The sequence below is a fragment of the Euphorbia lathyris genome, chromosome 9 (genome assembly GCF_963576675.1).
Source record: "Euphorbia lathyris chromosome 9, ddEupLath1.1, whole genome shotgun sequence".
Lineage (NCBI taxonomy): Eukaryota > Viridiplantae > Streptophyta > Magnoliopsida > Malpighiales > Euphorbiaceae > Euphorbia > Euphorbia lathyris.
The window spans coordinates 62901685-62929514 of NC_088918.1; positions in this window are offsets into that span (position 1 = coordinate 62901685).

Consider the following 27830-nt stretch of genomic DNA (forward strand, 5'->3'; position numbering starts at 1 on the left):
ACATAATCTCCAATTGCGAGGGCGACAACTCTTGCTCCATTTCGAACTCGCAAGTTTATGCTTCCTTTCTTTAGTTCCTTAGTCTGATTTAGCTCCCGCATATTTGTACAAATATGAGATCCACATCCGGTATCAAGTACCCAAGATTCAGACAGCGAAACTGTATTTATTTCAATATAAAACATACCAGATGCTGAAGCACCGTTATTTTCCTTCTCGTGGAAGGTTAGGTACTCCATGCAATCCCTCTTCCAATGCCCTAAGTCACCACAATAGTAGCACTTTCCTTTGGGCTTCTTTGGTTCTTTTCCCTTCGTTTCGGTGAGCACAGCCCCCTTGCATTTATCAAGATGGTTTGGATTGGGAGCGACCCCTTTCCTTTTTCTCGATCCTTCAATAGCAAGGGCCAGTATCTCCTCGTTTTCTTTTATAATGGGCTCGACTGACTCGAGCATATCCGCAAGCTCTACAAGAGAGGTTTGCAAGCCACTCATTTGGTAGTTCATTATGAACTGTGAGTAACTCTCGGGGAGGGACTGAAGAAGTAAGTTTTCCCTTAGTTCACGGTCCATCGCATCTCCAATACTAGAAAACTTGGTGATAAGGCTGATCATCTTTGCACAATGTGCCATTACAGATGTGCCCACCTGCATCTTGCTTTTATATAACTCCTTGCTTATTTACTTAACTTTTTAATGAGGGATTTTATTTTAGGTCTCATAATCTAACTTAGTCTTGATTTGCTTTAGCATACATCAGACACATACATTCACATACATTGGCGTTATGGACATATCATCTAAATTATTCCGCCGAGCCAGAGACGGAATAAAAGGGCAAACCTAAGGAAATACTAACTATTACATATTTCTCTTTAGGTCCTCCGTCTTCTCCATGACGCCTTGAAATTACATATTAATTTCTATACTACTAAAGAAAACTTCAACTGAATTGAAGGGAATTAGATGAGAGGAGAAATTACAATAGATAGTAGATAGGCAGGACTCGCAGGCCCTATTTCAAAAATACCAAAAGACTAAAAGAGGGTCCAAATATGTCCATAACTCCAAACATGCATAGACTCAATTAAATAAATTTAATTGGTTGATTACATAACTATCTTATGTAATATTTATGTTAATCACATTAACTTAACAATTAACTTTCATCCAATTTTACTTCTAATAGTTTCGTATCCTTTTATATTAAACTTTTAGGTTAATATAACTATACAAAACTTTAATTATGCATGTTCCAATTATTTAGATTTAAATTCATTTAACATTTTGATTTACAAATTGGTAAAACAAACTTTTAAACAAATTTTCATTCGATAATCAAGAACAGAAAACTATCAATTTCTGAAATATATATATATATTCAAATATAAAATGATTTTAAACCATTTAAAATCAAGTGGGTATCGGGCCGGGCCCGAGCAGCGGCCCTTAGGGCACGCTGGACGCCGCTGCCTTGCGGCAGTGGCGCCCCAGCGCCGCACGCAGCTACTGCCGCGAGGCAGCAGCCGCGCGCGACAGCGGCCAGTCGCGCGCGACAGCGGCCAGTCGCGCCGTGAGGCGCGACTTGGGCTGCTGTCGCGTTATTTTTTTATATAAATATATATATATATATATATATATATATCAGGTTTTAAAAACGATTTTCAGAAATAGGAAAAACTACAATAGGTTTCCGTTTTATCTTTAGTATTAATAAAACTGATTTTATTAACCTAACTATAAAACTAATAGATTTTGTTATAATGATTATCAACCGAAATAATTAGGAACATACGCATAATCAATTTTAATTAACAATTAATTAAAACTTATTTATCCTTAGGATTAATTAATCAAAACTATTTGTTAATTAATCCTAACCATAAATATTTATTCAATCCTATTAAAAAACTTCTAAATTTTTTTTTCATATATGAAATAACGGATTTAACGATGTCTCTGATACCACTGGAGGAAATTAAGGCTAAGGTATAGCAGCGGAAATATAAAAATTTTAGCCTACTTCCTTTTAACCATAGGATCCGTTAATCGTTATTTCATATAAAGAGGGATAAGAAGGAATACCTTTTGAAGAACAATCTACCGTTGTTAAAGAAGCGCCCACAATTCTTCTCCGAGTTCCCAAGCACGAAGTATAACACGGTGAGGTTAAGTTAGAATCAACCCTTATGAGATGCAACCAAAATAGATTACCTCTAATTAATCAACACAAGATCAAAGAGAAAAGGAGATGAATGAAAATTAATCAATCGACGGAAGCCGTATGAATTCTTGTCCACGAACTAGGGGATGCGAATTCACTTTCTCTCTCTATTGTATGTTTCGAAAATCACAATAAGGGGAGGGGTTAGGCTTAGTCGAAATTCATGTAGTATGGGGGGTATATATAATAACTTGTATCTAAACCCTAGTTAGATAGGAATAGGTTACTTAATAGGAATTCAATTCGGAATAGGATTCCCAATTATTATCTTATAATATATCTAATATATTTAGGATAATAATAAATAACCTAATTGGATAATAATAGGAGTATATTAATCTAATTAAAACTCCTAACTTAATTATCTCTTAATTAATTTAATTCACAAACCTAATCAAATTAGGATTAATGGAATTAAAATATTTCCTAACTTATTATATATAAATTTCGGCCTCCCCTAATTAAATGGGCCTTACTGGGCTCATTTGGGCTTCCATCTATTAATGACATCCATCTCTCTTTTGGTTCCAAGTCTTATGTGTGATCCATTAGGTTCTTACTACTTCTGGCCGTATGCAACTATTAAATTAATTTCTTCAAGAATTATATTTAATCCTTGCATAACGGAATGATGTACTGAGTATGTTATTGGAAAGTCTGTAATCATTCCCCTAGAGTCCGTTAAGAAGACAGGTTGATTCTGTCGTTAACCCTTCCGTATTAGTTACAGTATAATTCGATCCTTTATCAACTACATCCTTGAACTGAATCTTATGACTATGGGTGATGTCAAGTCACATATAGCGAGACGTTCGTTTTACTTGTATAGGCCGAGTCAACTCAAATAGATAGGTTAAGTGAAATCTGTATTTCTTACTCTTAAGCTATCACCTTGCAAGGATTTAGAGTCGAGTCTTCCACAAGCGATCCTTGGATGTATCTCCCATTAATCGGGAGTGATAAATGCTCAATCCAATGTATAACTACCCTGACATTACCTCCTGTGACACCCAACCTGTGCAGTTCACACCCTAGAGTCATCTCTGTTAAGGATCGTGGGACCGCAAGATCAAAGTCTCACATTCAGTAATTCAGGATGACCAATTAACATTCCTTTCAGTCTGAGGATTAGTTATACCTATTAATACCAATGAGATGAACAGGTGACAAGGATGAATCTACCCATCCTGTTATCTTAAATCGGATCCCCAATCCAAATGAATGACGTTTCATCGGATCTATGTAACTGTCCAGATATCTATATATATGAAGCTTGTGAGATCAGCTTTCTGTCGGACAGAAGACATTGTTACATACAAGTCTCAACAGTAATATATCAATCCTAAACATATCACTTGACTTGGGGTGGTTTTAAGTTTATTAGTTTATTATAAAGTTTTGTCTCACTTCATGCTTGTATGAACACTTTATAATCACTTTAAACAAACTTACGGATTTCCTTGTATTTAGACTTTATTTAGTGGTTAAAAGGGATTGCCTTTATATAGTTATAAAACATATATCTTATTAAAACAAATGATATAAAGAACAATTCATTTACATTAAGTTTGTATCCTGCAACAATTGTCTATAGGACACTAAACCCCAACACAAGGGAGGCAAGCCAGCCCAGGCCAAAGGAAAGCATGTGAAGAAGCCCAAAGGGGAAAGCCACTTCTGTGGTAAAGATGGGCATTGGAGGAGAAATTGCAAGGAGTACCTAGCTTCTCTCAAGAAGGGAAAGAAAGGTGCTTCAACTTCTGGTATGTTCTATATTGAAATTAACTCAATTTCGCAGTCTGAATCTTGGGTATTGGATACCGGATGTGGATCTCATATTTGTATGAATATGCAGGAACTAAAACAGACTAGGGAATTGAAGAAAGGAGACGTGAATCTGCGAGTTGGAAATGGTGCAAGGGTTGCCGCACTCGCGATTGGAGATTATGATCTACATCTACCATCGGGACTTGTAATAGAATTAAGGAACTGTTTATATGTTCCAGAGATGTCTCGTAACATTATTTCTATTAGCTGTCTAGTTGATGATGGTTTTCATGTTTCAATTAAGAACAATAATTGCGAATTTTATAGAAACAACGTTTTCTATTTTTCAGGAATATCATTAAATGGGATTTATATTTTGAATGATAAAGTTTCTGCTTTCACAATTGATACCAAAAGACTTAGACTAGATAATTCAACTTACTTGTGGCATTATCGTTTAGGCCATATAAACCAGAGATGCATGCTTAAGCTACATCAAGATGGGCTTATAGACTCAATTGATTGTGAATCAATGGGAACATGTGAGTCATGTTTAAAAGGAAAAATGACAAAGACACCCTTTAGCAATAAAGGTCAGCGTGTATCAGACACTCTAGGATTAATACATTCAGATGTATGTGGTCTTATGTCAGTCCAAGCAAGAGGAGGATTCAGATACTTCATTAGCTTCATAGATGATCATACTAGATATGGTTATATCTATTTGATGAAGCACAAGTCAGAAGCTTTTGAGAAGTTCAAATGCTTTAAGAATGAAGTTGAGAATCAAACAGGAAACACTATTAAGATACTTCGATCTGATCGAGGTGGAGAATATCTTTCTGAAGAATTTATGAATTATCTAAATGAATGTGGAATATGCTCACAATGGACGCCTCCTTATACACCACAACACAATGGTGTGTCAGAAAGGAGAAATCGAACCTTATTGGATATGGTACGATCCATGATGAGTATCGCATCTCTTCCAAAATCATTCTAGGGCTATGCCTTAGAAACTGCCCTATTTACCTTAAACCGAGTTCCAACCAAATCCGCCAGTTCCACACCATTCGAACTGTTCGTTGGTAGAAAACCCATCTTCTCCTTCATGAGAATATGGGGATGTTCAGCATACGTCAAATGTATTGTGTCAAATAAATTAGATCCCAAATCTGACAAGTGTTTCTTCATTGGATACCCAAAGGAAACTGTGGGATATTACTTTTATCATCCAGATGATCAGAAAGTAATAGTATCCAAGCACGCAGTGTTTCTAGAGAAAGAGTTTCTGGAAGAGACACAAAATGGAAGCGTAATTGAACTTGAGGAAGTTCAAGAGGAATCACATGTTGAAAACGCGGAAGAAGTTGAACCCGAACCCATTTCACTAGATGAAACACAAGTGTCATATCCCACTCGTATGTCTCAAAGAATTCATGAACTCCCAGTTAGATATGGTTTTCTAGTGGGAGATAACGAACTAGTTCCCGTATTAGACGATGAACCTGAAACCTACGAAGAAGCTCTTGCTAGTCCATAATATAAAGCATGGCTTGAAGCCATGAATTCTGAAATGGACTCCATGTATATTAACCAAGTGTGGACTTTGGTTGATCCACCCGAACGGATAAAACCAATTGGGTGCAGGTGGATCTTCAAGAAGAAGACGGGTATGGATGGAAAGGTTAGTACCTACAAAGCTACGTTAGTAGCGAAAGGATATCGTCAAAAGCAAGAAGTTGACTATAAAGAGACTTTCTCTCCAGTAGCCATGTTCAAATCCATCAGAATATTGCTTGCAATTGCCTCTCATTTTGACTATGAGATTTGGCAAATGGATGTGAAAACAGCTTTCCTAAATGGAAACCTGCTTGAGGATGTATACATGATGCAACATGAAGGTTTCACGTCGAAGGATGCAACCAAGGTTTGCAAACTTCAAAGGTCCATTTATGGACTTAAGCAAGCATCTAGAAGCTGGAACAAGCATTTTGATGAAACAATAAAACAATTTAGTTTCGAACAAAACTCAGAAGAGGCTTGTGTTTACAAGAAGATAAGTGGGAGCTCAGTCGTTTTCTTAGTACTATATGTTGATGATATACTACTTATGGGAAACGATGTTGCAATGTTGCAATCAGTAAAAGTTTGGTTATCAGGTAATTTCTCCATGAAAGACTTGGGAGAAGCAGCCTATATCTTAGGGATTAAGATCTATCGGGATAGATCGAAGAGACTGGTCGGACTATCCCAGTCTACATATATTGACAAAGTCCTAAAGCGTTTTGAAATGCATGAATCGAAAATGGGTAACTTGCTAATGGTCCATGGTGTCAAGTTATCAAATGATCAGTGTCCTAAAACGGACAATGATAAGAAACGCATGGTTGTATTACCTTACTCCAGTGTGGTTGGTTCGATCATGTATGCTATGCTTTGCACTAGACCTGATGTGGCGTTCATATTGAGTATGACGAGCCGATATTAAGGGAATCCAGGATTTGATCACTAGATCGCTGTCAAGAATATTCTTAAGTATCTTAGAAGAACTAAAGACATGTTCCTCATATATAGACACGGATAATTAAAAATTGAAGGATATTCAGATGTTAGTGATTATAGATCCCAATCAGGATACCAGTTTATCCTGAATGGAGCTTCAGTAAGTTGGAAGAGTTCCAAACAAGGAAGTGTTGCTTTCTCGTCGACTGAATCAGAGTACATCGCAGCTGCAGAAGCGGCAAAAGAGGTTGTTTGGATTAGGAAGTTCATTACAGAACTAGGAGTGGTGCCTGACATTATGAATCCCATTACTCTGTACTGTGATAACAATGGAGCCATTGCACAAGCAAAGGAACCACGGTCTCATAATGCATCCAAACATTATCTCAAGTGATATCATCTCATTAGGGAGATCATAGCTAGGGGAGATGTGAGAATAGAAAAGGTGCCTACTGAGGACAACGTTGCAGATCCGTTGACCAAGCCATTACCACAAAGAGCTCACGATAAACATCTTAGTTCTTCTGGTATTAGTTTCAGAAACAATTGGCTTTAGTCCAAGTGGGAGAATGTTGGAGTTTAGTGTCCTAAAGACAATTGTTTTAGGATATTAATATTAATGAATAAATTGTTTATTTGATCATTTGTTTAATCAGATATATAGCATTAAAATGCAACTATATATAAAGGCACAAATCTTTCATAAAGAAAGTAACCCTAAGTTTATTTAAGTAGTTATAAAGTGTTCATACAAGCATGAAGTGAGACTGTACTTTATAATAGACCAATAAACTTAAAGTTAACCCAGGTCAAGTAATATGTTATAGGGGTTGGCATATTACTGTTGAGACTTGCATGTAACAGTGTTTTCTGTCGAGATAGAAAGCTGATCTCACAAGCTTTAGATATTCAGATATCTAGACAGTTATATGGATCTGGTGAAGGAGTTCATTAGGATTGGGACCCGACTTGAGATAACAGAATGGATTGATTTATCTAATGTGTCAACTGTTCATCTCATTGGTATTAGTAGGTATAACTAATCCTCAGACTCAAACATTCGTTAATTAGTGATTCTGGATTATGGAGTCTGATACTTTGATTCTGTGCGAGCACGATCCAACAGGTGAGAGCCTGGGGTGTGTGAGAGCAGGGTTGGGTATCACACAAAGTAATTGCAGAATAGTTAATGTTAGATTGAGCATTCGTCACTCCCGATAAGTGGGAGATATATCCAAATGGCCGTTTGTGGTGAATTGACTGAAATCCTTGCAAGGTGTTAGAGTTAGGAGTAGAAATGAACATTTCACTTAACTTATCTTTTCAGAGTGAATTCAACCTGTACAAGTAAAATCGGACTCTTCGTTATATGTAACCTTGACACGTTCCATGGTTATAAGGAATTGACCGACAGGATATAGTTGATGAAGGATCGTATTATACTGTACCTAATGCAGAAAGGTTAACGTCAGTTATCAACCTGACTTCTTAATTGCTCTGGGGGAATATCATAGGTTCTGCTGATAACAGCTCGCGACGGTATTCCGTTATATATATGTTGGAATTAATCATGATGAATAATTTCAAAGGATATATACGGCTAGTGGCAATAAAGAACCTAATGGGTCGCATATGGTGTTGGTCCCTTATAACGTGACAAGTTTAGTTCCAAGGGGGGGGATATGAACTATTTAAAATTTTGTCCGTTTAGGCTGACTTCTTTTCTTAAGAAAAGGTTTACACAGCGGCGCTAAGTAATCCTAAGACATAAGCTTAGTCAACTTGTGACTAAGTCTGTTTCTTTCCTTGAGTCAGGAGATAACACTTAGAGTCTATTCCTGAACTCAGCTTCTTAGTGCACTCAACTCAGCGTGAGTTCGTTACTTAGTCAGTTTTATAGCAAGCAATATATAAAGGAGTTTAAGGGTTAGAAATATGTTACTCAGCAGACATATCCTGGTTCGGCCTCTCCGCCTACGTCCAGTCCCCGGAACTCGTCCGAGCTTTTTGAATTCTTTACTGAGCTCTTTAAAGGTAGAGCACGAAACCTTTTACAATAGAAGCTGAGTATACAAGAGTACCTTCCTCTATACCTCTACTCAGTCCTATATCTACCGCTGAGTACTATAACCGAGTACTCAACCTCTCCTTTCTATTCTTCTAGAAATGATAAAGTGTTTGTCCTAAACAACAATTGCTAAGACACTTTAGATGATTGAAAATCACTCTAGACTTTTACACAATGATTAGGAATTGGTGTAAGATTTTGCTTTTCTTTTCTCACAGAACTTCAAGTATGAATTTGGACAGCGTTTCGGCTAATTGAAGATCTGCATCGAATGAAGCAAATGAGAGGCATATTTATAGTGACACTTGAGGCACCGGTAATTTTGAATTTCGAAATAACCGTTGGAGGGAAACGGCTTCCTGTCGTTGTTACTCAGTACGTGCTCAGTGTCGTTGGCCAATGAGATTCTTGCATCTTCTGTCCACGGCAGTGCTCGGCAGCTTTTCGTCCGGTAAACAGAATGTTTCGACATTTTTGGCAAAGTCTTCCAGACAGCTTCCTGCGCCTTCTGAACTTTACCCAAAGTAGAAATACTTTGTCTAGAAGTTGGTTCTTGTCTGCCGCTGTCTTGTACTTCTTTTCGACACACTCAGCAGCTTCATCTTGAAGCAATTGAGAGAAGGCTTCTCGATCCTTCTTCATGCTGAGCTTGTGCTTTGTACAGAACAACCGCGTTTTGTATCTTGGGCCGAGATGTCTTGATGTGTTGACTTGGGCTTGACTTCCACTTATGGGCTTTATATCTTAATGTCTTATATACCAATAAACTCAACATTGAACAAACACATTAGTGTAAATAAATCAAAGCATTTAAATTTAATGTATTAGAATATTTTTTATTAATTACATAAATAATTTTGTCAAATCAAAATCATGTGGAAAGGTGTTTCAACAAACTCCCCCATTTTGATGTTGGCAAAAATATTCAATTGAAGAACTCAGTGTTGAGCTCCCCCATGATAGTTGACCTTATATTACTCAGTATACTCCCCCGTAAGGGTTGAGCTGCTGACTTAATTTTACTTTAAACATTTCGAGGTTTAATCAAGTAAGTCTAAGGTCAGTTTTCAAAATTAGGTCAGCTTTTAAAACATATTCTTTTTAACTCAGTTTATGCGGAAGATTTAGATATCAGAGAGCGCTGAGTATTTCTTTGTTCAATGAGTTTAAGAAGACATATAAAATAAGTCAACATGTTGATCAACATAGCATACAATCATAAAGCAATGTAGAAAAGTAGCACAGTTGATTTAATGAAGATGCTTTAACTATTCAGTACAAAACATGAGGAAGCATCACATAAGATTGGTCAGTGTTGAAAAGATAGATGCATAGTTTTGTATTCAGGTCAGCACACAAACAAAAAAATGCATAAGGGAAAGACTACACGTTTTAACAAAATTGAATCTAGTCAATCCTAGTCAAGCTATTTCTTCTTGTAGTTAAGTTGGGCTTCATGCTCTTTAGCTTTACCCTTTCCCTTGTATTTTTGCTGACTTCCTGAAGCTTCCTCTGATTGCTGAGTTCTTTGTGCTTGTTCTTTCTCCCCCGTTTTTCCACCATCAGCGGGAGGAGGAATGAAGGTGTCTTGAATGGCAGCTTGAGTTAGGCGTTTAGAGAATGCCTTTAGCTTTCGTGTGCTTACATTTATGCCGTCAAAAATTGGAACACCATCATCCAGAATAGAACGTGGAATCCTGATAGCTGAGGCACTCAACATACTCAGAATATATGTTTGAGACTTTCCAACCCAGTGTATACTATCAGTAAGCATGGCAAATGCTTGATGAAACATTTTTAACAAGGATGTGTCAAAGTACTGACGTTGAGCATTTGTATGGCGCACGTGGTTGAAAGTGACTCGATAGTACTTTAGGATTTCGTTTGTCTTAAGCTGGTCAGTTTCCATCTCTTCCTTGCTTAAGTTTAGCAGCCGTACAGCCTCACTAATTTGCTCAATGGAGCATTGGGAGGAGGAAGAGAGTTGGTGATTGGTTTTCTCTTGCTCAGTGTGAAGCTGGTTGAAGAGTTGATGAACTTCGGCAGAAGTTGCATACATTGTGTTTGCAACTGACAGTTGATGAATTTGACCCTATAGGGAGTTCATGTGATTGACCATTGTCAGCTGGAGTTCTGCTAGCTTGGTTATGGATTCCTGCCTGGGCTGTTGAGACTGTAATGAAGTCATGACACTCAGAAGATCCTTCAGACCTTTGATCTCTGTAAGAAGCTGAGTGACAGACGAAAGCTGAGTTGGCTCAACAGGAACTGACCCAGCGGCATTGGTACTTGTTTGATGGAGGTCCTAGAGGAGAGCTTGAGCTGGGTCAATGATTCTTCGACCTGACTCAGAGTCATTAAGATAGCTGAAGGATTCATCATTGGTTGGCCCAGATGCCGGAAGAGGAGTAGAACCGAATGGAGGCGGTGTTTGGTTCTGCTCAACATTAGAAGTGCCAGCATGATCAGCAGTTGGTCTTGAGTTCACATTTCCAGTTGTGGCTGACTGGATTAGATTCTGTACTTGGATTTGTGGAAGAGGATGATCGGCAGAATGTGTTACCTGAGCAGGCATTTCCTTAGCTTGCTCAACATGTTGAGGAGCAGGATCTTCGAGCACTTGCTCGACATCATTTTGGCTGGGGGAAGCAGTTAAGCCGGCATGTTCCTTCGGCTGAGAAACAAAGGCTTGATTTTCTTGTTGCTCTGGTGGATACTCAATAGGATTAGAGAAGAACTTAAGGTGTATATCTGTTAGGTCAGTGATCTCATCCCTCAGAGGTGAGTCACCCATGAGGTCAATGACGGGGGCTCGATATGCCTTCTTCTTAAGTCTTCTTAGTCTCTTTAGCTTTGGAGGAGTAGGGTCAGCAGGAATGGACTCAATAGAGTCAGTAGGTGAAGTTTCCCTTTGAACAGCAGGATGATTTGCCGTTGGCTCATCATCTTCTTCGTCAACCAGCTCACTGTTGGTTGGTTCATATTGCTCATCATCAGCTGTCTCCTCAGTGTCAACCTGAGCACCCAGTTGGTCTTGTTCTTCAAACTGACCACCTAATTGGTCTTGTTCTTCCTCTTCTTCAAACTGACCACCCAATTGATCTTGTTCTTCCTCTTCTTCTGACTGTTATTCAGTGTCAATGTCTTGACTCTGTACATAATGTGAGTTAGGAGGAATGACGACGTCAGTTGGAAGGGCATCGATAGGACTTAATTCAGAAGAGATCTTCTTCTTCTTTCTTGATGGTTGCTCATCAATATCCTCTCTTTCTTCTACCTCAGGCTCAGCTTGCCTTGGTCTTTTCTCAGCTGACCTAGGTCCATCCTGACCTTGTTGAGGTTGAGGCTTAGTTCCTCTGGATACAAATTTAAGCTTCTTTGGTGCAGAGATAGCTTCTTTAGAGGTGCTTTGAACAGCTTTCCTCTTTCTTTCCATCCTTCCCTTTCGAGTCACCAGCCCCTCAGTTTCCTGGATAGCGGCCCCTTTCCCTTTCTTGGGCACAATTGGTTGATCGTAGAATAGACCAAATAGTGCCGTGATGCGCCTCACGGCGTTCACACCGCGAGACTCACTAAGGGATAAGTGTACCTCGTCGTTATCAAGTAATAAATTTCTGGTTAAGTCCAGGTTATCGCCCACAGGATTTATTTCTGCAAGTATCGAATTACTTGGTCTCAGGTGTTATCTAGGCTTAGGGGGGTTTGAGTTTATTTTCTTAAGTTAATCTACTCCTAGGTTGAATTATGCTATCCCTAGCTAAGTTATACTAGTTCTAACTAAGTTATTCTATGCCTAATTAAGTTAAACTACTCCTAATTAAGTTAAACTACTCCTAATTAAGTTAAACTACTCCTAATTGATCTTTCACTAATGCAATTACCCGAAGGAACATGGTATGAACGATAATAATGAAGTTAGGTTATTAGGTCTATTGATTAAAAACCTAATCTAAGTCACTTGTATTCAAGGCGATTAACACTACTTACCCTCCTGAAGTTCCTAGTGCGTGATTCCCTTGTAAGGCCGGAACTAGGTCTAAGGCTCAGCAATTTGGGCTTAATCAACTAAGAGGTCGTCAATCTCCTAGGCTCTGACTAGGTCAGATTCAGCTCACAATATGTGCCTACTCGATTTTGGGGCTTTTGAATGAGTTAAACCAATTGAATAAAGCGTAAGACAAAGATTAAACAAACAATCATAGAACAAAACAAGAGCTGAAATATTATTAAAGATGAAGAACAATGTCACAGGATACAATTAGCCTAGGATTCATAGACTGTATCAAAGAGTAAAAACAAGGAAAAGTAAAAGGAGATACGAAAATCCCTTTCAAGGAACCTGTCTACTCTGCAATCGACTTCCTAGGTCTTAAGGACGGACCTTGAATATTCCTCGAGAACAGCTTTGAAGGAGCTTCAATGGAGGTTGATGAAGATGGAGGAGATGGAGAGGAAATTCAAGGGGAAAGCTAAAGTAATTTACAAATAATGAAAGATGCCTAATTACATTGGAAAAATCCTATTTATAGGCGTGGCTCGGGCCCTTTTGATGACCTAATTCGTGTCCTTATGCAGGTAGGAAGTCGTGGGGTCCATTGTGGCGTCGTGGGGGCGAAATTGGTCTTTTTGACCAATTCCCGCAGGTCTGCTCGGCGAGCAGGGCGAGCTGCTCGGCGAGCAGGCACTGCTCGTCGCGAGCAGGCACAGTGCCTGGGTAGTGCCTGGGCAGTGCCTGGGTGGTGCCTGGGCTGCTCGTCGAGCAGCGCCCGGGCTGCGCGCCGATGCTCAATTCGCCGAGCGACTGCCGGGGGTCCCCGAGACACGATTTTTGCCTGAAATTGATCATGTTTTAACCTGCACACGCACATAAACTCCAAACAACATTAGTCCAAGGGCTAAATTGACCCGCCAATCGCTTATTTGAGCAAACGCTTCGTTTGGTGCGACTTTTGACGGATCAATTAGCTTCAAAAGATAATGGAATTATAATATGCATGCCATTTTGGCCGTATTTGCCTAAATTGATCATAAAACGAGCCTAAACAACGAAAAGTAAATAAAACGTTTCCAATTTCTAACTAACTCACACAAAAGCATTTAAATGCGAGAATTGCTCGCTTATTAACTAAATAACGCTAAAACCCGTCCTAAAACCGTACCCAAAGATAGGGGTTTTTGACCCCTATCATGCCGCTGCAGTGATTTCTGTTCCTATTGCGTGGATTTCCTCAACTAAGCTCACCCTGTGATCCTTAAGGATTTTGGTGATGATAGAGCCCAGCCTAAGGGTTCCGGTACTTCTTTGAAATCCACCGATTATGAAGACAGGCATGTTTATCGGCGTATAGGTCAGCATGTGCCAGATAAAGCACTGCTCGAAGTTTGTCGCCGAGTTGGTGCAATTGATCTTGGGGAAGATGAAATTGGTCAGTATGTAGTGGGCCATCTTCTGATTCCGACCCATGGAGGTACTTGAGATTTCCCCTACATGACCAGGGGGTTCGCAGAACTCAACAGAGTATTTGGTTTTGTCTTGGTCACCAGATTTACGAAGAATTGCTTCTTCGTTTTTCAGCTTGAGTAGCGAGGCCAGGTAAATAGGGTTAATGAAGATGTCCTTCCCTTTAACCTTGGTAACCATGTAGTCTCGGTCATCATCCGCGACTTTTAGGTTAGCGTAGAACTCTTTAACTAACTCTGGGTAGGTTTCTTCGCGAACAGAGAACAGCTCGGTCCAACCGTTGTTCTTTATCCAGTCACAAAAGGGTTGCTCAACTTCCACAAAACCCCGTGAGAACCATCTGGAATGGTCTACCTTATACTCCCTCACACTCTCGTAAACTTGAGTGTAGGTGCGTTCCACAGGCTTCTTTGCCTTATCCTTCTGTTGCTTTCCTTTTGAGGAGGCAGCTTGGTCAGCTTTGGTTTGCTTGCTCGACGTAGTGACCTTAGAGTGGTCACACTGGACAGGAGATGAAGGATTTTCATCGGAGCGATTAATGGCACCGGAGACATTCTGAGAATCTTTCGTCATGATTCTTAGAGAAGTTTGGGAGATTTTAGGGAGAATATGAGAATACCAGAAATTTCTAAGCGTAAAGAGATAAAAGTGGGAAATCATCCACTATTTATAGAGGTGTCGAATTGATCCTACGCGTTGAGGTGGCCGTTTGACCTCGAGATACTCAATCGACAAATATTCTGGCATTTATGACACATTCGGCGCGTGTATTTTCTAATTATTGCGCTTACGTCATCCTAGGTGGCTATTTAATTCGCGTGTTTTACATTAAGTTTTGCAACGGATGTTTACTCAGTTGTTAAGAATTTCAAACGTTTAAAGTTCTGAGCAGTCAGTGTTGCGCAAGGGATAATTCTTGTGTTCAATCACTCAGTTTAAGATAAACACTCCGCAAGTAAATTCACTCAGCATGTGATAGTTATTGATTTAGCATAAATCACTCAGCATGGAAATTCACTCAGCATGCATATATCACATATTATACTTGGAATTTACTGAAGAGGATTAAACATACTGTAGACACCGAGTCGGAGGACCTGTGACGAAAACCTTTAACAAAGCGGTCGAAGCGGTTGGTTCCGGGAAAATTTTGAAAGAGAAAAACGTATAATAATAAAACGGTGAGTCAACGAGAATCGCGGTCGTTGAGTGAACGGCTCGTGGACGCTCCGCGACGTAGAGCGAGCGCCTAGCGGCAGCTGACGTGTGTCCGACGACAGTCGGACGCACGTGCGGCAGCGCAGGGCGTGCACTCGGCGTCCGCGGGACGCCCGACGGCCGTCGGGCATGCACCCCCGACAGCCGTTGGGCGAGCGCCCGACGGCCGCTGGGCAGGCGCCCAACGACGTTGGGCGGACGCCCAACGATGGTTGGGCGAACGCCCAACATCAGTTGGGCGTACGCCCAACGATTGTTGGGCGTTCGCCCAATATAGGTTGGGCGTTCGCCCAACCAGGGTGGGCGATCGCCCAACCCCCTTTGGGCGACGCCCAATTTTACTCGGGCGTCGCCCAAAGTTCCAGGGATCCGTTTGCCTATATAAGGCACGGATCCCCATGCATTTGAAGGAGGATTTTTGGAGACCTTCTCACTCTAAGACATTTTTTAGAGAGAGAAAGTTATTTTTTTGGAAAAAAACATTTTTTTCCTAAAAATTTCGAATTTCTAAAAGTTAAAATTTTACCAAAAATACAAAAAACACCGGAAAATCACGATTCGTGGAATCAACCGACTTCAACTGTCAATACCGAACTTGAGGTATTATCCGAGGACTAGACTCGTTTTATTTTATTTATTTTATTTCCTTTATTTATTTATTTTTATGTTATAATTTTGTTTATTTAGTTATTTATTTATTTATCACGTTTTACTTAATTTTTCGTATTTATTTAATTTTCGTCTCGTATTAGATAAACGTTCGGTTTTGTTTTAAAATAAAAACCTCGTTTTAATATCCCAATACGAACCGTGATCCGATTCAAAGGTAGTTCGGGTATTAAAAACGTTGTAATTATAAGTTTTAAAAATATTTCAAAATAACGTTTTAAAATAAAAACGTCGTTTTAGGAACCTCCGTTATAGACTATGATCCATTTTTGGTAGTTCAGAAGTCCAAAACGATAGAATAGATCTAATCTAAAGCTTTTGAATAAATCTGGAAACTGTTGATTCATTTCTGTAATTTTACATTCTCTGTCACTAAAGGCTGTTTACCGACGGATTTTCTGTCGGTAAAGCTCTGAAATGTAAAAAATGCTGTTTTGGTCCCTCCTTCTCAACTTTTAGGCTTTTGGTCCTTTATATATATATGTATATTTATGTAATATATACTTTCAAGCTATTTTTAAATAATTTGTACACATATTTATTTAATGTGTTTATATATCATTTCTTTTCATCAATTTGATTTAGAGTTTATCCTTTATATATCATTATGTACAAAACTATTTTGATTTAGAGTTGGTTTTCTTATTTATGAATTTTATTCTCTATCTTTACATTATTTCTTAAATAAAAATCAAAGTGTATTTTAATTAGCCTTATCCTTATGTTCACTTATATATGTATTATTACTTTTCTTATCATATGTTTGATCTACATATATTATTACTATTTTAACATTCTTACATATATGTATAAATATGTATATTTATTCTCCATTTGGATTTCCTATAGGTATATATTCTTTAAATATATTTGGGTTGGGTGAGTTTGAGATTCAATTTATTATTTGTTGATTATTGTATTCAAGTAAGGTTCAATTGAGTGAAAAAGGGGAAAATAAATCACAAAAAGAGAGTTTAATTTGTTGGTTTAAATTAAAGCTTTTCTAGATGTTCTTAAGGTGTAAATAAAAGGTTTTCTTATCACTTTAAACCATTTCCTAAAACATCACGTTTTAAAACCTTAATTCGTTCCAACGACGGATTAAGCGAACCTTATAATTAAAATTGCTTTTAATTGTAAATAATAGAGTTTTTGAATCGTTTTCTTAAACGTTTTTTTTGAACAAAATAAATTGACTTGTATGCTTAATCACGTTTTCTTGTTAAAGCTTTTTATCTCAACATTTTCAAACGCTCGAGTCGTTCCAACGGCGATTCGAGTGAACGTCATCAAACGGGGTTTTGAAACGTACCTAAATCGTTCCAACGGCGATTAAGGTACGAACCATGTAAATAAACTCATTTTTGGGAAGAGAGTTTAGTTTAGAGTTAGTGCGTAATACGAAGCATAAATCACATTGTAAACAAATCAATTCTTTCTTCTCCCCCATCTCTCTCCTATGTATTTTGAACTGATGTAAATGGGTGATTCTTTACCAAAATGGCTTTCAATAATACATGCTCAAAACGGTTTTCAAAACGAGAAAGAAAAGGTTTCAAATGAATTTTAAACTTAAAGAAATATGCGATTAGTCCGTTATCGCCTAACACGCTGAGTAGGAGGCCGGTGGTTCATAACCGGGCGATGTCGGGGTGCCTAGTAGCCTTTCTCCGGAAAGGAGCTAGCCTTCTCGGCTCGTACTTAAGTTTCCCGAACCCTCACCGGTCTCCCGTAAGGGATCGGTGTTCATTTTCCCATTCGTGGGTGGCGACTCTTCCATACTCCGAGCTCCGGTCCTGCCGAGCAGCTTGATTCCACGATTGGTTGCTTTCGGCGCCAATCACCGCTTACATCACCATGAGGTGTCCACCCCCCGGTCCGCCCGGGAGATTAGGCCGCGGCACCTCGTCTAACAAGTGGCGACTCTGCTGGGGAAGCGAGAAATTTGATTCCGGAAGGCGTGTATTAAGCCCTTAACGGGGACGGATCGTATTATTTCTTTTCGTATGCATTCATGTGCATTATTGCAAACCTTTTGGGTAATTTCCGCGAAACCTCTAGCGAGAGTCCATTCGTCGCTCGAAAGAGGCTAGTGTAAGTTCCCCCTTACAGTAAGGCGCCAAAGGGTCCCCATCCATTCGTTAGGGGCGAATTTGTGCGGTCCTGTGAGGTCCCGTGATCAGCCGTGTCAGCATATAGTAGCCTTAGAAGTTGCCATAGGATTACCCGTTACCATTTTTGAGGTGATAAATGAATCAGTTCGTGTTTTCAAATTGCCATGATACGTATCTAATCCTAAAATATGCAAAGAAAAAGAAACGATGCGTTAATATATACTCTTAAACTGATATACAAACTACCCTTAAACATTGAAACGATTCGAACTAAAGATGACTTAGTCATCTCGTATGAATGAACTTGTGCGACCCGCCTGGTCCCTTTCCGTGTCCCGAAGAAGGCACATGTTCAGGGAATGCGTTATGACGTAAGCACGTATTAGTATGAATCGGTTTGGTATTAAGGATAGTTATATCTCGATTCAAAAGATTATATTAACAGTAGTCGTTATTCACATTCTTTAAATAGGTTGGGATAAAGCGAGATTATGACAAAACGAAAACAAAGAACGTTTCTGTTTCGAATGACCCCATTGTAACGTAAAGAGTTTCGCAAATGTGGCCCGTCCCTTCTGAATAAAAGACGAGCTCTTACGTTATGCCTTGTGTCGTTCTTAAGAGAAATGGACGTGTCCGCAAAAGTGACTAAGAAAATAAAAGAAACGCAAAGATAGACAAACGACCAAAGTCATTCTGTATCTACGATATATATCCATCCCGAGGGTAGTTAAAGAAAATGAACCAATGTCGTTAAATACATGTCTCGAACTGGTATATACGCCGCTTAAAAATCACAAAGCCGAATTAAACCAAACCGAATAATTGCGCCATGTGGACGAGACTGTGGATTTGACTAATGGCTCGATCATTTCGACCATTACCAAAACTACAAGAAATATGGTCCGACCTGCGTGTTTGTTCAGTTCATGCCAAAGTGAAAAGGACGGTAATATCCCTACTCCGAATAGACATGCGATTCAACGAAACATTGATTTTCTATAACCACGCTAAGGTGATATATCCCGTAGATTGGAATAAAGAGTTGTTAGCCGAAAGAGTACCGTGCGCTCAAATAAGACTCGCCGTCTTTTCACGTAGCCAAAAAGAGCGAACGGGTTCTTAACACTAGAAACAAACACGTTACGCGATGAGTCCGTTCCTTAAAATAAAAAGTGCTTTCATCACTAAATAAGCATACGGTTACGTCTCTCGATAGATCCAAAAGATCCAGTCGTTCCAAAAATCGAGACACGAACCCACGCGAATAAAAGGGAACGAATCATTGTCAATAACGAACGATTGGACTAAAAGAATAACTCGTACCACGTCTAAAAACCGAGATGCGCTCAAAGGGAGTCAAAACCCGAGCTAATGCGTCTCGGAAAATGACAAAAGACGGGTTATTCCGACAGGACAATCCATTGGGTCGATATCTTAGTCACCAAATGCTGATACGTTAAAACGAACTGTATTGTCTGATGAATGATTTACTTTTCCGCAATAATCGACGACATCACGCGTCCCCTGGACCGCAATGTGAGCCCCAAACCAAAATCCTAGGAAAGAGACTTGGACCATCGAGTGGGTGGAGGAATAAGGGTGGAAGAGAGATGCTGTGATACGTGTAATTAGACTAACATTTGTTCTTCTTATCTTATATATCTGTAAATAATAAACGCACACACCACGAATCATGCATATAAAATCATGCATACATACTAATGGATACCGTTCACGCAGACATCATCATTAAGCGGTTGTGGTACCGAGAGAGCAGTCGGCTAGTCAGGCAGTTTGATCAGCTACAGATTGACAGTTCTGAATCGGCAATTGTGGCTTCTGATTCATCTTCATCCGGGTATACTCATTCTTCCGTCAGTATGTCTACGACCGACGAAAAGGTGGCCGGATTGGAAAACTCTGTGAACAACATTAATGAGTAGTTAGCCGCGATAGTGGCCCAGATAGCTAAGTTGGCCATGAAAGATGACAAAAGTGGCAGTAAGCACGCTGAGAATGAGGTGAACGATGGTCCTCGCTTTGGGAATGAGGATGACTATCAGGATTATATCCGAAAGCAGCTGGAGAAAGAGAAAGCTAAGGAGGAGGAGTGGAAGCAACACATCACTCAGGAGGTGCACGATCTACATGGGGGAAGTTCCGGGAGTCAGGACTTTTATAACTTGAAGAATTGTTTATCGGCAACGGCTTTGCCTTTGAAATTCCGGCTCCCTGACATGAAAAAGTTCGATGGAACTGGAGATCCCACTGCCCACATGAATCAGTATGTTGCTGTAATGAAGCACACGATCCTGACTGGGGACCAAGTCCTGGGGCTGTTTAACACTTATCTGGAGGGGCTGCCCTCACATGGTTTCACGCGTTGCCAATGGTGACGAAGAGGGATTGGAAAGAGTTAGCGAAGTCATTCATCGCTCAGTATAGCTTCAACACCATGCTTGAAGTCACTTTGAAGGAGCTAGAGAGCACTAAGCAGCAGACTGGGGAATCCTTTTCCGATTTTGTAAGGAGATGGAGGGCCAAGGCCGCGGTCATGAAACAGAAGCCGCTTGAGCAGGACCAGATCCGAATGGTAGTAGGCAACACATTGCCATATATTAAGAATGAGATGCGGTATATGCCCTTTACCGATTTCAATCAGATGTATAGCTGCGCCTTGACAGTTGAGGGGGATGGAGAACTAAAAAAGGCGTATACCAAGTGGACGAAGTCAGGATATAGTGCCGGAGGGCCAAGTGCGAGTACAGAATCTGCAGCAGTGAAAGTGCTTGATCTTAATGCTATCGAAAAGAGGCAGTTCGCCAAATTTGATCAGACCTACGCAAAAGTCTTCGAACGATTGCAGAAAAAGGGGTTGCTGAAAGCTCTTACTCCTTATAACAAAGCTCCACCTTCTCCACAGATACAAGCTAGGGGATACTGCGAATTCCACAGCAGTTATGGGCATACTATTGAGAACTTTGAGAGGTTGAAGCACGAGATCCAAGATTTGATTGAGGAGAAGAAGATAGCTGATCCTTCGTCAGCAAACCCTTCCACTAGGCATAATCCATTGCCTAATCATAGGGTGAGCATGATCGGAGTCGGTCTGGAAGAAAGTGTAGTGATGGAATCCTTCGAGGAAAATGAAGAGGAGTTGTTGGACTCCGACGAAAAGAACAATGTAGGAAATGGTCTATATGTGTCCTTCCTTGGCGAGGAACAGGAAGGTGAACCGATGGATGAAGGTTTGGACGGTGGAGCACCGTATGATGAAGATAGTGCCGAAGAGACCGGAGAAGGGCCGTCTCGAACTATTGTGCCAGAATTGGGTTTGTTTAGTGGCGGGGAGAATCCCGATGTGCACTTGCGTGAATATATGCGTGATATGTTTGTTGAATCCTTCGGGGTGGACGAGATTGCTCAGTGGTTCCATCATTCGCTGATAGGCGAGCCTTTGGGGTGGTTCCACTCATTACCCGACTCTTGCAAGCATGATTGGGATCGATTGTCAGATTTATTTCTAGAAAAGTACCAAAGAGCTGAAGACAGGACTGCAGAGCGCTTCGCGATGCAGATCGGACCTATCAAGCGTCCGCTACCGAGGGTCAGTAAGTACAATGGCAACAAAGATCCCATGGAACACCTTCACTTCTACTTGTCGGCCATGGGGCCTTTGGGCTTTAAGGAAGAAGAGATCACCAGTTTGTTCTGTAATTCATTGATGGGTGAGCCGTTGATGTGGTATATGTCACTTCCGATGCATGTCAAGACCGATTGGGCGGCAATGACAAAAAGGTTTATCAAAGAGTATACGGTATGGATGCTGGCAGAGCAAACCCCGGACTCACCCTCTTATGAAACACCCGAGGCAGTGTTAGAAATTCCTAGGTATGGGGGATACCGTGATCCTATTGAGCATGCGAGGATATTTCGCAACCATATGTACGACGCCGGGTTCCCTCAATGTGAATTACATGAACATTTCCCGGGAACCCTCATGGGAGAAGCCTTGTTGTGGCACCAAGGCCTATCAGAGGAGGAAATGGGTCATTGGATACCGCTTAGGGATGCTTTTGTGGCGAGATATGAGATGTATGTTCCATGGACGGGATCCCTGGAGGATTTGGATAGGATCAGGCAATTCCCCGAGGAACCATTCTTGGATTATGTTAGGAGGTGGAGGCACCGCTATGAGCAATGTCATGAAACAATGAGTGATAAGGTGCAGCTTATGTGCATACAGAGAGGCGCTATTCCGTTGGCGGCAAGAAGGATGAGTAGAGTGTCCCTTCGGGATTATGACGATTTGATAGGCTGGGCTTGGTATGGATCAGCGGATCCCTTCTATTTGAATCCGAACGTCCCTCACCTAATGGATCTAATAATTGTAGACATTTGGGAAAGTTCTTCGGATGAGGAGGATGCTAATCGGAGGATTCCTATCAATATCTGGGATGAATCTGATGATGAGCCGGAAATCGCCGTCATGACAAGATCAGGTCGAGTGGCCAAGGGAAAGGCACCTATGGTGGACACTAAGATAGGAGAAGGATCGGCTCCCAAGCCAGATGACCAAGTCCTCGAGCAGTTGAAGAAAACACAAGCTAAGTCCACGGTGTGGGAAGTCCTATGCCATTCCAAGTACCACCGTGAAAATCTGATGAAAGAACTGCAGAATTTGGTTATTTCTACCGATACTGAGCCGGCAGCGTTAGTGGGGGAAATTATGGCTCGAAAGAAAACCGAAATCACGTTTACTGACGAGGATCTCCCAGAAGAGGGGAAGGCTCACAACAAGCCTTTGTACATCCGAGCTGAGATTAACGGGAAGAAGACTAGCTGTGTGATGGTCGATGATGGATCGGCCATTAATGTTTGCCCGTTGAAACTCTTGTCTAAATTGGGAGTAGAAAGAGGAGACCTGACGGCCTCGGAAACTGTGATCAGGGCTTATGATAATAGTCGTAGGCACATCGAAGGAGTTTTTAAGGCCAAGCTGAAAGTGGGGCCGCATGAAGAAGAAACAGAGTTCACGGTGCTGGATATCCCGGTAACCTTTGCTGTATTGTTGGGACGCCCATGGTTCCACAAGTTAGGAGGTGTGCCCTCCACGCTTCACCAAATGATCAAATTCCCCTTCGGGGAGGAGATAGTGACGATCAGAGCAGAAAAATTGATCTCGGTGGCGGCATTGGGAATTGAGCCTCGGCTTTTCTCTAGATTCCAAGTTTCTGGGATTTACAAGTCTAGCATGACCACCGATGTGGTGAAGATGATGAAGGGGGGTTTCATCCCCGGTATGGGCTTGGGAGCACACCATCAAGGGTTGCCAGAATTTCCAGATTTCAAGAGCCAAAAAACCCGGAGGGGTTTAGGATATGAGCTGGGAGGTCCATCCAACACAGGGGGTGAAGGAAAAGTGGGCCTAAAGAAGTATTTTGTGAATGAGGGGCACGGAAAGGCTTATTCAGGGACTCCCGAGTCATGGACTAGCACCGAAGGAAAGATTCTGCCAGGTTTTGAGATCTTCAATGATGTTGCCGACTGGGGCAAAGGAAAGGCAAGCTGCTTCGTCGAGGAGATTATGATGTTAGATTTGAATGCCGAGGAGAAGGTCATTACTATTGAAGCAATTGTGGGAGCGGTGGATGAACCCGGTACCTCTAAAGCCTATGAGAAACCCGAGAACCCTAACGATGAAAATTGTATTAGTGCCTTATTTGAATCCGATGATGTACTCGCCAACACTGTCAATGAAATGAATTCTGATTTTGCTTACTTGCTTGATGTTGATCGTGATCATTCCATGCATTCTCATTCATATAACATGCCTACATTTGAAATCAATGCAATAGAAATGTCAACTTTCAATCTTGGCACGGATGAAAATCCTAAACTTATACAAATTGCTCAAGAATTAACTATTGAAGAGAGGAAAGAATTTGAGAGAATAATTAAAAAATACGAAATAGTGTTTGCTTGGACATACGAAGACATGCCAGGAATTGATCAATCAATCGTAACTCACCGTATTCCAACATACCCCGACGCGAAGCCCGTGAAGCAGAAACTCCGACGCATGAGACCGGAATGGGCAGATAAGATCAGAGAGGAAGTGAAGAAGCAGTTAGAAGCAGGGTTCATCGAAGTAATCGACTATCCCCCTTGGGTCGCAAATGTAGTGCCCATCGCAAAGAAGGACGGCAAAGTGAGAATGTGCGTCGATTATAGAGATCTTAACAAGGCGTGCCCCAAAGATGAATTCGCGTTGCCTCATATTGACATGTAGATCGACAGTGTAGCATCGAGCGTCTTACACATGAATGTAGATGGTTTCATGGGCTACATGCAAGTTCAGATGGCCGAAAAGCACAAAGCCAAAACCTCGTTCACAACTGAGTGGGGAACGTACTGCTACAGGGTGATGCCGTTTGGTTTGAAAAATGCTGGGGCAACTTACCAGCGAATGGCTACAGCACTGTTCCATGATATGATACACAAGGAGGTAGAAGTTTATGTGGATGATATGATGGTCAAGTCGGAGACAAGAGAGGGGCATTTCGCTGCACTCGAAAAGTTTTTGGCCCGAATTGCAGAATTCAAGCTGAGGTTGAACCCGAAGAAGTGCTTCTTTGGCGTTTCATCGGCGAAGATCTTAGGCTATGTGATCAGTAACAAGGGAATCGGGGTAGATCCCGACAAAGTGAAGGCCATACAGGAAATGCGGGCACCAAAGAATGAGAAAGAAGTGAGAGGATTTCTGGGACAGGTTCAGTATATCAGTCGGTTCATAGCACGACTCACTACGATCTGCGAGCCGATGTTTAAGCTGCTACGGAAAGATCAACCCACGGTTTGGAATGATAAGTGCCAGCAAGCATTAGAGAGTGTTCGGAACTATTTGTCTAATCCGCCAGTTCTGAGACTGCCTAAACTGGGAAAACCGCTTCTCCTCTATGTGGCGATCGAGGAGCGATCTATTGGGGCAATGTTGGCCCAAGAAGGAGACACCGGTGTGGAGCACGCGGTATATTATCTGAGTAAGAAGTTCCTGAAGTACGAACATAAGTATAACATGATCGAAAAGACGTGTGTGGCAATAGTATGGCTAACAAAGAAACTACAGCACTATTTTCAATCGTATAAAGTGATCATTATTTCCCGGATGGATCCCGTGAAGTATCTGTACCGAACTCCGTCTCTAATAGGGAAGCTAGCCCGATGGTTATTACTTTTGTCCGAGTTTGATATTGAATATGTAACGAAGAAGGTTATCAAGAGGAGGGCCATAGCAGAATTTCTGGCCAACCAACCTCTGAACGCAGAAGAGGAAGAGATAAACTATGATTTCCCCGATGAGCACTTGAACGCAATAGAAGTCATACCCTGGAAAATGTTCTTCGATGGAGCAGTTAATTCGAATGGAGCCGGAGTAGGGGTGCTACTTATCTCACCAGAAGGAGAAAGGATCCCAATGGCAAAGAAGCTATCCTTCCCTCTCACCAATAATATGGCCGAATATGAAGCGTGCATCTATGGGTTAGAGTCGCTAACGACATTGGGAGCATCGTATGTGGAAATCTGGGGCGACTCAAAGCTGATCATCGAGCAGGCACAAGGAAACTGGGAAGTGAGGGAAGAAAGATTATGTCCATACCTAGACCAGCTAGAAGGGTTGGCACAAAGATTCAATGAATGTCATTTTTATCACATTCCTCGAGCACAGAACCAGGCAGCGGATGCTTTGGCCACTTTGGTGTCAGTTTGGGACAACCCTCGGAACCTCGCCTCGAAGCCTTTGGTATTGAGGAGGTCTCACAAACCATGCTACAAAGATGTAATGTTATTAGGGGCAGATGAAAAGCCGTGGTATTTCGATATCATAAACTTCATGAAGAGCGGAACATACCCGACAGAATTGGAACTTAGGGATCAAGCTGTGATTAGAAGGTTAGCTCAGCAGTTCGTCATCCACAACGACTTGCTTTACAAAAGGCACACCGATGGTTTACAACTGAGGTGCTTGGATGCGGGAGAAGCCCGCGAGCCAATGGAGTCAGTACACTCAGGAATTTGTGGAGCCCATATGGGAGGGGCGGTGTTGGCAAAGAAAATCATAAGGCAAGGCTTCTATTGGCTCACCATGGAAAGAGATTGTAACGAATATGCGAAGAAATGCCATGATTGTCAAATCCACGGAGATTATAATCATTCACCAGCTATGGAACTGCACGTATTGGCACCCATTTGGCCGTTTGCGGCTTGGGGCATTGATATCATCGGAGAGGTGAGGCCTAATGCTTCGAACGGGCACAAATTCATTGCAGTCGCTATTGATTATTTCACCAAGTGGGTAGAGGCAGAATCATTTAGCAAGTTGGGGTCTAAACAGATGAGGAAGTTCATTGAAAAGCACTTGATCACCAGGTTCGGAGTGCCTCATCATATAATCACAGATAATGGGGTCCAGTTTCAAGGAGAAGTGAGAAGTCTCTTCCGAGAATATGGTATTGAACATCACAGGTCTTCTCCGTATCGTCCACAGGCTAATGGCGCAGTAGAAGCCGCTAATAAGAACCTTAAAAGGATTCTCATAAAGACAGCAGAATCGCACCGGAATTGGCACGAGCAGCTTCCGCTCGCTTTATGGGCTTATCGCACGACGGTTAGAAGATCAACTGGGGCAACACCATTCTCCTTAGTGTATGGGGCAGAAGCAGTCCTGCCAATTGAGATTGAAAAATGATCGTTGAGAATCGCAGTAGAAGCAGAGATTCCCGAGACAGAATGGGTAAAGAAGCGGTATGAACAGTTAGCATTGGTGGACGAGAAAAGGATGGAGGCCCTTTACCATATGCAGTTATATCAGCAAAGGATGGCCCGAGCCTTCAACAAAAAGGTCAAGGCCAGCCCTATCAAAGAAGGGGATATGGTGCTAAAACAGATCCGCGTGACGCACACCGACCCGAGGGTCAAGTTTAGGCCAAACTGGGAAGGGCCGTTCTTCGTGAAGAGGATACTAAGCAAAGGAGCGGTGAAGTTAACTACTATGGACGGCATGGAGTTCTCCGAACCTACCAATCTGGATAGGCTTAAGAAATACTTTTCGTAAAAAAAAAAGCGAAAGAAAATTCCCGATAGGTCGAAAACCCGCAAAGGGCGGCCTATGCAACAATAAGGGACATCCCAATGGGTGAAAACCCGAAAGGGCACTCATTTGAAAATTCCAGGATAGTAAAAGGAGAGATGAAAAATCACCGGGATCTGAAAACCGAAAAAAGGCAGGTCCTGGTAATGGTAGTTATATCTTGAGCAATTACAAAAATAATGTATAAGAGGCTAAGTATTTCTGTTGTTTGTAAATAAATAAAGGCATGAATATATTTGAAGAGAATGATTGGAATCATCATAATCTACTGAATGCATGGCAATACGAATCATGAGTTATACATTTCCTACTTTACTTTTCACAATAAAAAGCCTACATACTATCCACCCCACTCCCTATACATCAGCTATACATCGTGGTAATCCTAATAAAAACTACAAAGCTATACATGATGAGCCTAATAAGGAGGGACATCCCAGTAGGCCTCAAAATCCCTCAGATGTGACGCCCGCTCCGCAGATAGGGCCTCCTCGGCGGCTCGAAGTCTCTCCTCGGTAATGCGTGCCCTCTCCTCAGCAGCAAGGCGTCCGGTAGTATCCTCCCGCACCCTCTCCTCAATAGCAAGGCGTCCCGCAGTCTCTCTCCGCATCACCTCTGACCAGTGGTCGTTCCTCTCCCGATAAACTTGGC